A 12,915-nucleotide genomic window follows, 5' to 3' on the forward strand; every position below is an offset into this window, starting at 1 on the left:
AAATTTCCCCAATATTCCCGCCTAGACATTCTATCCTTAAATATATCTCCAAATATTTATTTTCATGTCCCGATAACCCCATAATACATCTAGTACCCAAATCACCCCTCGACTCACCCCGAGTCCAAATCTCAACCCTGTTGCGACTTTCTGACTACCCGCTCACCAGGACTGTCTCGGACCGTGCTGCACGAACATATCACATATATATATAGTATTTATCACATTTATACCCCTAATATCCAGATGGGGTCCACATGCATATTTAACTTAACTAAACATGCATCATAATCATATATACACATAAATCCACATATTAGCATATTAAATCATTTATTGCCCTCCAGGCACATTAATCAGGGCCCTAAGCCCGATTAGCAAATTCGGGTCGTTACAGGCTGACTCTGTTCTTTTTCTTTTTCTTTTTCAACCTCGAGTTTGTAATCGGGTTTGACAATGTTCTTTCCGGACCTAAGAGTTGAAATTGATTTGACTTCTCCATTATGACTAGACTTTCTTATCTCATATTAACATTTTGGATTAGGGATAGGTTGAGTAGGGAATGTTCCTTTTTCTCTATCAACTAAAGCAGTGGCGAGTTGTCCTACTTGTGTCTCGAGTTTGGTAATTGATTGAGATTAATTTTGTAGGATTTGTTGAGTGGATTGCATAAATTGTTGTAAAGTATCTTCTAAGGAAGGTTTCCTTTGTTTAGGATATGGTTGATTTTGTGGGGCATGAGTTTGGTTTTATGTGTTGTATTGGTGCCCTTGATTCATTTGGGGTTGGTTTTGTCTCCATGAAAAGTTCAGATGGTTTCTCCAATTTGGATTGTAGGTGGATGAAAATGGGCTATCATTTGGTTTCCCATAAGCATGAAGTGCATTGGCCTCCTCAGAAAAAGCTTCTTGGTAGGAAGGACATGATTGGGCATTATGGCAAGGACTAGAACATATAGAACAAACATCTTTTCTTGGTTGTATTGGAGAGTTTATAGTTTGGTTTATGGCTAAAGCTTCTACTTTTCTTGCTAATTTGTCTAAGGATGTTCTTAAGTCTAATTCTTCTTTTACTTCATACCTTCCTCCTCTTTTTGGTGAATTAGTTGACCAAGACCTAGGATCAAAATAATTCCATTGTTGTGAATTGACAGATAAATCTTCAAGGGCATCCCACGCCTCTTGTCCTTGAAATTTTTAAAAATTTCCAGCATGCATAGATTGAATCATTTGACGATTAGAGGGAGTCAAACCATCATAAAAATATTTTACAAGTCTCCATTTTTCAAAACCATGATAAGGACATTTTAATAATAAATCTTTAAATCTTTCCCAACATTCATAAAACTCTTCATTATCTTTTTGAAAAAACTCAGAGATTTCTCTCCTTAGACTATCAGTTTTAGACATAGGAAAAAATTTCAGCAAGAATTTATTATAAAGTTGATCCCATGTAGTTATAGACCCCGTGGGAAGGGAATTTAACCAATATTTTTATTTGTCTTTTAATGAAAAAGGAAACAATCTTAGTTTGACCGACTCATCAGAAAATTTTTGAAATTTAAATGTTGAGCAAATTTCTAAGAAATCTTTGACATGCATGTAAGGATCCTCTCTATCTAACCCATAAAAAGATGGCAATAATTGAATGATTGCTGGTTTAAGCTCAAAATGAGTAGCAGAAGTGGTAGGAAGAACGATACATGAAGGAGCATTAGATGAAATAGGTGCAAAATATTCAAGCACAACATTTTCATCAACATGATTAGCAATTGGTTCCATGATGCTCAAATTTTTACTAACACTTTCAATTTCAAACAAAGATAAACGTCTTTTTACTAATCGATTTTTAGAGTTACGTTCCCAATGATGCATACAATTTTAACAAACAAAACAACAAAGATAATCTCAAACAAACAATTTCATGATGTGGAAGATCAGTTAAAACCGCAACCACAAAGCATACTTATAATTTTTAGAGATTTCACAACAATATAATTCTTATGGTTTACTTGTCCCCAGGCCTATTTAATTCCACTTACTCGCACACTACTAACAACTCCTCGAGGTTAATTAGTAGAGGCGGATTGGGAATTTTGTTCAAATTTCCTTTAAGCAAAAATTGCTTATGGTGACAAGACAAGATTTAGGTTTCACTTTTTTTTTTCAAGTATTTTTCACAATTACACTAAAATATGATAAAAGACAAAGAAAAATAAGGTAAAATGAAATAAGACTATAAAAATTAGGCAAGAGTAGGGAGGCATAGCATGTCATCAACCATAACAAAATTAAGGTAAAAATTAGGAGGCACAAGTGCCATCAACTAAAACATAAGATAAAAGACTAGGAGGCAAAATTGTCATCAACTAGCTAGGAGGCAAAATCGCCATCAACTAGTAAATTGCAAAAAAATATAACAATAAGATAAATGAAGAAAGTTACAATTAAGGTTAGGAGGCACAAGTGCCGTCAACTAACAAAGAAATACAAGGAAAAAAGCTATAACAAAATTATAACAAAATTAGGAGGCACAAGTGCCATCGACTATAAAAATTAAAAAGATAGATAGGAGGCACAAGTGTCGTCAACTAAAAAAAAATAATAAATATAAATATATAAGTAAGTTTTTTTTTAAGGGTGGTAGAATCGTCCCAAATTTTCTTTTTATCTTTTTTTTTTAGTTTTTATAGATATATATTTTTTATATTTTTGTATATATAGTTTTTTTTTCTTTTTTTTTAAGTGCAAAAATTAAAATAACTAGTAGAAGAATTTACTAATCTTGAGATAAATTTCGTTTCTTTTTTCTTGCAACTCCCCAGTAACGGCGCCAAAAACTTGATGGACCCAAAACGGGTATGTTTTAAAAATTTATACTCGCAAGCGCACGAATCGTATATGGAATATAGTGTTTGTGTAAGCACGAGATAAAACCCAAAGGAGTTGTCTAAATTAAAAAAGAAAATTATTTTAAACCAAAATTAATAAATTCTAACCTAGCTCCAAAGATTGATGAGTTTTAACGTTATGAACATAAAATAAAAGATTGAAAATAAAGCTATTTAAGAGAATAAAAATAAACCAATAATGATTTGAAAATAAGTGGTAAAATGAAAGATTATTAAGATACTAGAATCCACAAAATGTAAGTTTAATAATATTTATTAGTATATTGATTCCCAAGTTTTAGTGATAGTTAAAATAAATCAAACTATCATTTTCCAAATAGATTTATAATTTTAAGCACAAATTACTTATAAAAAGATAGGATTTTTCTTCACTTTTCAAAAATTATAATTTCAAAGTATTTAATGTGAATCAATCTAATGAAACAACAAAAAATCAAATAACATTATTTATAAGGCAAAACATAATATTTTTGTTCTAAGCATGGATGTGTACAATTTAATGACACATCTTACACAAAGAATATTATGCTTTTGCAAAATGAAGAACAAAGTGCATATTATCTAACAATCCAAAATATGAGATATTAAAAATGAAAGACATATATGAAGAAGAAAAATCCATAAACTTTGTTGCATTACAAGGGACATCAACATACAACATAAATATTATCTAGTTACAAGTTGCTTCATCATGATCTTAATAATCTTATGAAAAAGATTAGAAGCACATGACTAGAATAGAAATTACAAAATAAACAAAATACATACTTGAAAATGCTCTTGAAAAGCCCCAAAATAGAAGAGAGAATGGTAGAGAGAAAATGGTAACAAAAAATTAAGCACCCAAATGGTCTTCAAATTCCATATTTATAGCCAAAATGATATTATTGAAATAATCAATTTAAATTAATTAAATTGATTAGATTAATTAAATAAAATAAATGTGGTATGTAGAGGTAAATTATAGAGTGTAATGATGATGTTGTGGTGAAAATGTGTAGAAAAATGGGTAAAAAATTGGCATTTTGGACATAGGGGACAAAGGGTACACTTTATGGGCTCAAGAAGGAAAATTGTACCTTCGTATCTATAATCTAAAAACTTCTTACCTCTGTGCCTTCTGTACTTCTTGGCTCAAGCAAGAGCCACAGTGACTGGAACAACAGGAGAAAGCCACCAACATCAGTCAAGCAAGCAATTTGAATAGGGATTATGAACAGGCCCTTACCTTGGCTTTACCCGTTCGATTGATTGCTCTTTTATTACAAGTTCGACAGGGCCTGCGATGAAAAAAAAAAAACTATAATCTACACATTGATTCTTTTTTTTCGCAATTTGTGTTGAACCGTATGCATCAAAAGATGCATGTACGGTTCCAAAGGGATACAATTTTATCCCAATCAAGCCTGCGTTGGGCTTGTGGGCTTGGCCGAGTGGTGGGATGGCAGGTGAAGAGGCTGTGAAGGTGTCAGGCGGATTGCTTAGAATGAAGGCTGGAGGGAAACCGTGGGGAGCAGCTGGCGTTGAAGCAAGCTTGGAGTGGGGTGCTGATGGGATGCTTTGAAGGAAACCGTGGGTCTGGCTGACCATGGGCCTGCTGGAGAGTTGGCTGAGTAGATTGGGCCATGGAGCTCCTTTGGTATTTCAATAATACCATTTTATTCCTTTCTTTTCCTTGAAAATGCCACTTTTCTCTTCATTTTTCTTGTTTCTCTTGTATTTCCTCTTCTTTCCAAATAAACAAAATGCAACCTTGTTTTCTACAAAATAATCATAAACTGAATTAAAATTAAATATTTTCATTAATAAAATATACCATGTAACTTCCATGAAAATATTAATTAAAATTTAATTTACAGAACATTTAATTTCAATAAAATCATATTCAAACTTACAATACTAATTTTAAATAATTAAATTACAACATAAAACAATAAAATATCTATAAAAACATATAAAAATCTAGAAAACTACAATAAGACTAATAAATTAATTATTACTTAAAAACTCAAAGACTAAGCAACAATTAACATAAAAAATGTAGTAAAATAACTCTATTTTGTAGAGTTATCACAAGGTCCAGGGATTCTCGGAGTAAAGTGTGGTTTGTGGTTGGATCATACGTATCCCGTCTGTGCATGGAGATTGCTGCCTCAACTGGGAGCATGGCCTCATACCCATAGGCCATAAAGAATGGCAAGTGGCCAGTGGAGGTCCTGGCAGTGGTGTGGTATCTCCACAATTCCCTGGGCAACTCCTCAGGCCAAGCGTCTTTCGCTTGTTCAAGCCTTTTCTTCAAGGTGGCTTTGAGCGTCTTGTTGACTTCTTCCACCTAACAGTTTGCCTGCTGGTGGGCCATAGAAGAAAAGATCTTCACAACCCCGTGCCGCTGACAGAAGTCTGTGAACACCTCACTGTCAAACTGCAACCTGTTATCGCAGACTATTTTCCTCGGGAGCTGATATCGCCCAATAAAATCCTAAGCGATCGCAGTAGTAATCGGGCTATGTCGTATCCACAGAGAGGTAAAATACAAAATTAAAAGAAAGATTAGTAAATTAAAAATAATAAACTTTGGAAAAATGTGAATTTGAAAAAGAATATAAACATTAAATGAATAAAATCGAGGGATTAGAATCAGAAAGAAAGTATGGAAGGCATTAGTTTCATTCATGCAAACATATATATATTTTAATAAAATTGATTCATTATACTCAACTATAATTCTACACCATTAATTATAGTTGGAAAATATATATAATAAGCTCACCTTAAAATATGTTCTTTAATTAAATTATACTAACTTCTAATTTTAAAAACCTATCATATTATATACTTTAGAGCGACAAAATACCAATGGCAGAATGCAGTAAAAAGCATATAATATAACAAATATTCTAAATTAAATTAAAAACCTAAATTACATAAGAAGAGCATGACTAGACTTATGTAAAAGATAATAATAAATTTAGAACAAAAATTAGAAGAAAATAAATTTAATTGTAACAAATATATAGAAATGAAGAACAAAATAAAGAATCAATATATTAAAAATATAATGTAACACATGAACTCCACTCTAGCCTTTCCACAAGAAAATTTAGCCTAATATAGGCATTGTTTTCACTCAAGAAAATGTAAAATAAAAATAGGAAAAGTAAGTGTTTTTCTCTCCAATACTCTCTACACTCTCCTTACACAATCTGATGAGATTTTACACCATTTGGTACTCTATTTATAGTGTAAATAGGACTCAAAATCGTGTAAAACCGTGTATAAAATAGTGGAGAAATGGTTGAAAAATAGGTGCAAAGTGGGTAAAAATGGGGTTGAGCCGTGGGAGACAAGGTCTGACCGTGACAGGCGGCTGGTCGGGTTCATGGGGAGCAGAGACTGACGAGAGGGACGCGTGGCATGCTCGGGTTGGATGTTGGGCTGGAGGCGTCAGTCGTGGTCGGGCCGTGGGGAACATGGGCTGCCGCAGGGGGACAGGTGTCAGCGAGGCAGGTTGTCGCGTCAGGTGCAGGCGCGTGCGTCAGGTGCGGCGTCAGAATGTCAGAACGTGGGGCAGATTGGCAGCTGGCGGCTTGACGGCTGAGTTTGGGCTCCCTTTTGGGCTTGATTTTGGGCCTATTTCTCCTTCAAAAATACCATTTTCTTCATTATTTCTTCAATTTTAATTCTTTCTTTCTCATTTCTTTTTCTTTGTGTCAAAAATATATTTTATTTCCTGAAAATTAAACACATATTAAATTAAAATTAATTCAAATATAAAATATATGACAATAAATCCATGAAAATATTAATTAAAACTTAATTAATTTTACACTTTTAAGACCAATAAAATGATATTTTTGAGCACTAATCACAACCCCCAACCAGCTTATTGCTAGTCTCTAGCAATTCAAGCGAAATAAGAAATGTCAACATGATATATTTCCGGTCAAAAATTATAAAAAGAACTTAAGTATTAACACAAAATGTTAGTAACAAGTCAACAAGAGTTATCAAAATTACTTCGAATAAATCTAGAGTTGTGAGTGTGTGCACCAAACTTAAACCTTCTTACCGCAAACCATAGCACATAAAAGCCTTTGAAATTATGCCAAGTAAAAGTCTCAACTCCATTAACCTCCCATGTAATTGAAAGTATTTAAAGTTTTAAGGGTTTCATTCATGGAGTTGGAAAAGAAGTAAGCACTCATCAAATGGGTATATATTTAGGACAAACTCTTAAATAATTATTGAAACAAAGATAGGAAATAAACTATTTGGACAACCACCATAAAGAGTACCACAAAATCAGTTTTTCGGGATTTTAAGTTAAATAGACAATCTTTACATTTATTCTAAGAGCCATAAAATAAAACATGAAATTAATAAACACACATTTTTTTTTTGGACACAAGAGACAACATAATTGAAAATGATAGAAATATTGCTCTTGTGTCTTTCTTTTTTTTTCTATATTTTTTTTTCCTTCTTTTTTTTTTTAATTTTCTTTTTCATAAACAACATAATAAAAGGCTCTCTAATAAGATTTTTCTATAGAAAATATTATCCCTAAAACATCATCCATTCATACCACAATACCTTGTCCAAATAATTATAACCATTTCTAAGAATCAATAAAAATTTAAAAGTTGTTTTCTCAAGTCTCACTTCTCACACAAAAGAATGAATTACTTAAACATGGCAAATTTCTAGGCAAATATGTGCTAACAACCATCTTACCACAACAATTGGCATGTGCATTAGGTAACTCTAGAAAACTCTTAGTAATACAGATAACAAAAATTGACTCAAAAGTAACATTTTGCAAAAATAAATAAGTAATTTTTAAAAAAAATGTGACCGTGAAAATATTAATATGACAAAAATCAACATGAACGTGCATGAATATGCTCACCACCCCCAACCAAAATCTGATAGTGTCCTCAATGTCTCAAAAGATAATAAATGTAAAAGAGCAGGGAAAGAGAACACCTGGATAGCGAGCGTCGAGTGGTAGAGCGAATATTGATTCTCTAAAACATGAAAAACTGAAAACACAAAATGATAACAAATAAAATAAAATGACAAAAGGGAAATAAACAGAAAACAAACCTATGTACAAACAATTTGGAACACTACTCAGACTTGGTAAACCGGTTCCACGAGAGTGACTTCTTCAGGCTGGGTCACCCTCTCTATGTAGTGTTTCAGTCGCTGGCCATTTACTTTGAATTCTCTCCCATCAGTTGGGTCTATGACCTCAACAACACCGTTGGGAAAGACGGTTTTCACAACATATGGGCCAGTCCACCTTGATCTCAGCTTGCCAGGGTGGATATGCAAACGAGAGTCATAAAGATGCACTCGTTGGTTTGGCTCAAATTCTTTTCTTAGGATCTGCTTGTCATGAACCGCTTTCATTTTAGCCTTGTAGATCCTAGAGTTGTCATAAGCATCGTTCCTTAACTCTTCAATTTCTGACAACTGAAGCTTACGATTGAGTCCTGCCGCCTTGAGATCAAAATTTAGGCTTTTAACTGCCCAATAAGCTTTGTGTTCCAGCTCAACAGGAAGGTGGCAGGCTTTACCATAGACTAGCCTATAAGGAGACATACCGAGCTGAGTTTTGTAAGCAGTGCGGTACGCCCAGAGAGCATCGAGAAGTCTTGAGGACCAATCTTTGCGGTCAGGATTAACCGTCTTTTCTAAAATTTGCTTAATTTCTCGATTGGCTAACTCAGCTTGGCCATTTGTCTGTGGGTGATAAGGCAATGCAACCTTATGAATTACACCATATTTTTGCATTAAGGTCTCAAAGGAATAGTTGCAAAAATGGGTGTCTTGATCATTTATGATAGCGCGAGGTGTGCCAAACCTAGATAACACATTTTCCTTTAAGAATTTCACAATAGTTGTGTTATCATTATTTCGACAAGGCACAACTTCCACCCATTTTGAGACATAGTCTATGGCGAGAAGAATGTAAAGGTAGCCAGAAGAAGGTGGAAATGGTCCCATAAAGTCTATCCCCCAACAATCGAATATTTCTATTACAAGAATTGGGTTCAATGGCATCATATGTCGCCGGGACAGGGCACCTAATTTTTGACACCTTTCACATGATCAACAGAAATTGTTAGTGTCTTTGAACAAAGTGGGTCAATAAAGACCACATTGTAAGATTTTTGCGGCAGTCTTTTTCATAGAAAAATGACCACCACAAGCTTCATTATGACAAAAGTTTAGGACACTAAAAATTTCATCATCTGGAATGCAACGTCTCATAATTTTATCGGGGCAATACTTGAAAAGATATGGGTCATCCCAATAGAAGTTACGAACCTCGACCAAAAATTTACGTTTATCTTGTGCACTCCATGCAGTTGGAAGTTCGCCAGTCACTAAGTAATTGACGATATGAGCGTACCATGGCAACTTAGTGACTGCGAAGAGATGTTCATCAGGGAAGTCATCTCAAATGGCTGGGCCATCAGCGGAATCAGAAAATTCAAGACGAGATAAGTGGTCCGCTACCACGTTTTCAACTCCTTTTTTGTCTTTTATGGTCAGATCAAATTCCTGTAATAGAAGGATCCACCTAATTAAACGCGCCTTAGCATCCTTTTTGGAAAGGAGGTATTTTAAGGCGGAATGGTCGGTGAAGACTGTGATAGGTGAACCAATCAAGTAGGAACGAAACTTGTCAAGTGCGAATACTACAGCAAGTAACTCTTTTTCAGTGGTAGAATAGTTCATTTGAGCACTGTTAAGAGTTCTACTTGCATAGTAGTACTTGCGTAGTAGACAACGAAGGGCTTCCCTTCCCTTCTTTGACCTAAGACTGCCCCTATAGCATAATTGCTAGCATCACACATGATTTCGAACGGTAAGTTCCAATCTGGTGGCTGAATGATAGGGGTGGAAGTGAGTTTTGCAACGAGAGTTCGGAAAGATTCCTCACACTCAGGTGTCCAACTGAACACAACATCTTTTGCTAGGAGGTTTGACAAAGGGCGAGCAATTGTCGAAAAGTTTTGTATGAACCTCCTATAGAATCCTGCATGCCCAAGAAAAGACCGAATGTCTTTAACAGTCTTGGGGGTGGGCAGCTTTGATATGAGTTCAATCTTTGATTGATCAACCTCAATTCCTCATTCCGACACGACATGCCCCAAGACTATGCCTGATGGCACCATGAAATGACACTTTTCCCAGTTGAGTACTAAGCCTTTCTCTTTGCAACGTTTAAGCACAGACTCCAAATTGAGAAGGCTTGATTCAAAGGAATATCCAAATACTGTCAAATCATCCATGAATACTTCCATACATTTCTCGATCATATCACTAAATATGCTCATCATGCATCGCTGGAAAGTGGCTGGAGCATTGCACAGGCCAAATGGCATACGCCGGAAGGCAAAAGTACCAAAAGGACAAGTAAATGTGGTCTTATCCTGATCTTTTAAGGCAATCTCGATTTGGTAATACCCTGAATAACCATCGAGAAAGCTATAGAAAGGATGACCTGCCACACGTTCCAATATTTGATCGATGAATGGAAGTGGAAAATGGTCTTTGCGGGTGGCTGTATTTAATTTTCTATAATCAATGCACATGTGCCACCCAGTTGTGACCTTGGTAGGAAAAAGTTCCCCTTTTTCATTTGGTACCACTGTCACCCCAGATTTCTTGGGAACAACCTGAGTTGGGCTGACCCATTTACTATCAGCAACAGGATAGATTATGCCAGAATCAAGAAGTTTCAAGACTTCAGTCTTTACTACTTCCTTCATCGTTGGGTTCAATCTTCTTTGAGGGTCACGACGTGGTATAGCCTCGTCTTCCAATTGAATGTGATGGGAGCAAATTAATGGGCTAATACCTTTGATGTCAACTATCGTCCATCCTAATGCATCTCTTTGTTCTTGCAACACATTGATGAGTTGGCACTCTTGTGTGGCAGTGATCTTGGAGGATATTATGACAGGAAAAGTGTTGTCAGCTCCCAGGAAAACATGCTTAAGACCGTCAGGAAGTTGGGCCAACTTTGGTTGAAGTTCAATAGATGGTTTTGGTGTTTCTCGATCTTGAGGGAGTTCCTCAAAGATTGGATTCCAAAACATGGTTCTTTTACCCTGTGAGTGTTTGACGATTTCAGGGTTGATTGCAGACTCATCAGGCTCAGAACTTTTTGAAATTTGGAAGAGGTGATTAAAATGACTAGAAGTGTATTTTGATTCGACCTCTTCCGAAATAAGTGTATCGATCAGATAGGATTGGAAACACTCATCGTTGTCAGGTGGTTGTTTGCCGATGTGGAAAACATTCACTTCTAGAGTCATGTTCCCGAAAGAGATTTTCATGAGACCATTCCTACAGTTAATGAGTGCATTTTCTGTTGCGAGGAAAGGTCTACCGAGAATGATGGGAATTTTGGACTCTATACTTACTTCAGATTGAGTGTCCAAGATGAGAAAATCAACAAGGTAATAGAATTTTTCAATTTGAATCAGAACGTCTTCTACTATTCCCCGAGGTTTCTTAACTGATCGATCAGCCAGTGGTAGCACCACAGATGTGGGCTTGAGTTCTCCTAGACCTAATTGCAAGTATATTGAATATGGCATGAGATTTACACTTGCTCCTAAGTCTAGAAGGGCTTGACCAAATTCCTGTTCCCCAATTTGACATGAGATGGTGGGACAACCAGGATCTTTGTACTTCGGCGGTGTTTTGCAGTCAATTACCGCGCTAGCTTGTTCTGCCAAGAATGCAGTTTTCTTGACATGGTGCTTTCTTTTAACGGTGCACAAATCCTTGATAACCTTGGCATAAGCCGGCACTTGTTTGATCACATGCAACAATGGCAAGTTGATCTTCACTTGTGTTAAAAGGTCTAGGATTTCACCATGATTTTCCAGTACCTTTCCAGTGGATTTCAAAGCTTGAGGAAAGGGTGCCTTTACTGGAGTGCTTATTGGAACATCATCATCTGGAGCGGGCATTGACGTACTCGTTGTCTTAATTAACGGTGAAACCGTACTTTGACCACTTCGAGTAGTGATGGCATTAACCTCTTTGAAATTTGTATCTGCAGAGGAGGAGGTTTGTGCCATGTGTTGCCCTTTTTGATGGATTAGAGGTTGAGCGGGAAGTTTCCCATGCTCATGAATCGCCAAAGTAGTGTTTAGCTTTGTCATTTGGACTTTCATGTCTTTCATTTCCTCTACCATTTGTGTGAAACAAGCTTTGAGCTCTTGAGTTGAGGCTATCTGAGTTTGCGCAAGCATTTGCAAAGTACTCTCAAGAGAATTACTTGACTGCATGATATTTTGAGGAGCGTTGTATGATTTTGGTGGTTGTTGCTGCTCAGGCCTCCATTGGCTTCCAGATGCTTGGTTCGAATCCTTCCAGCTGAAATTTGGATGGTTGCGCCAACCGGGATTGTAAGTGTTTGAGAACGGGTTATAAGGCTTCTTGTAATCCCCTAAAGCATTGCATTGTTCCTCTTTCCCTCCTCTTAACTCACTAAGAGTTGGGCACTCTTGCGGTTGATGCTCCGTTCCTCCACAGATGAAGCATGGATCTCGTGTCTCTACCTTTGCAGCCATGTGGATTCCTCTACCTTCTTGAGATTTGAAAGCCTCGAATTGTTGTCTCAATGATTCAATTTGGCTTTTGACGTTGTCATCTTCCCTTAATTGGTAGATTCCAGTTGATCGTGGCTTGTCCATAGGACTCGGTCCATTCCATGTGTAGGATTTTTCAGCAAGATCGTCGAGGTACTCGAAAGCTTCATTGGGATCTTTTTGAAGGAATTCACCATTGCACATCATTTGTACGAATTGTCTTTGTCCGGTTGTGAGACCGTCATAGAAATAGCTGATCAAACGCCAGCTTTCGTATCCATGATGTGGGCATTGATTTATCAAATCTCTAAACCTCTCCCAAACCTGATGGAAAGTTTCATGGTCTTTCTGGATGAAGGTAGAGATTTGTCTCTTAAGGCT

At 36.1% G+C, this 12,915-nt stretch overlaps 2 non-coding genes across 2 annotated transcripts; both read left to right on the forward strand.

The window, feature by feature from the left end:
• The first annotated feature begins 1,287 nt into the window (after nucleotides 1–1,287).
• On the forward strand, nucleotides 1,288–1,394 carry LOC133820627 (small nucleolar RNA R71). The gene has a single exon (XR_009887032.1). It is a non-coding gene; the product is annotated as a small nucleolar RNA R71 (small nucleolar RNA).
• An 11,414-nt stretch (nucleotides 1,395–12,808) lies between these two features.
• LOC133820475 (small nucleolar RNA R71) lies at nucleotides 12,809–12,915 on the forward strand. Its single transcript, XR_009886883.1, has one exon. It is a non-coding gene; the product is annotated as a small nucleolar RNA R71 (small nucleolar RNA).

This window comes from Humulus lupulus, chromosome 2, assembly GCF_963169125.1.
Source record: "Humulus lupulus chromosome 2, drHumLupu1.1, whole genome shotgun sequence".
Taxonomy (NCBI): Eukaryota; Viridiplantae; Streptophyta; class Magnoliopsida; order Rosales; family Cannabaceae; genus Humulus; species Humulus lupulus.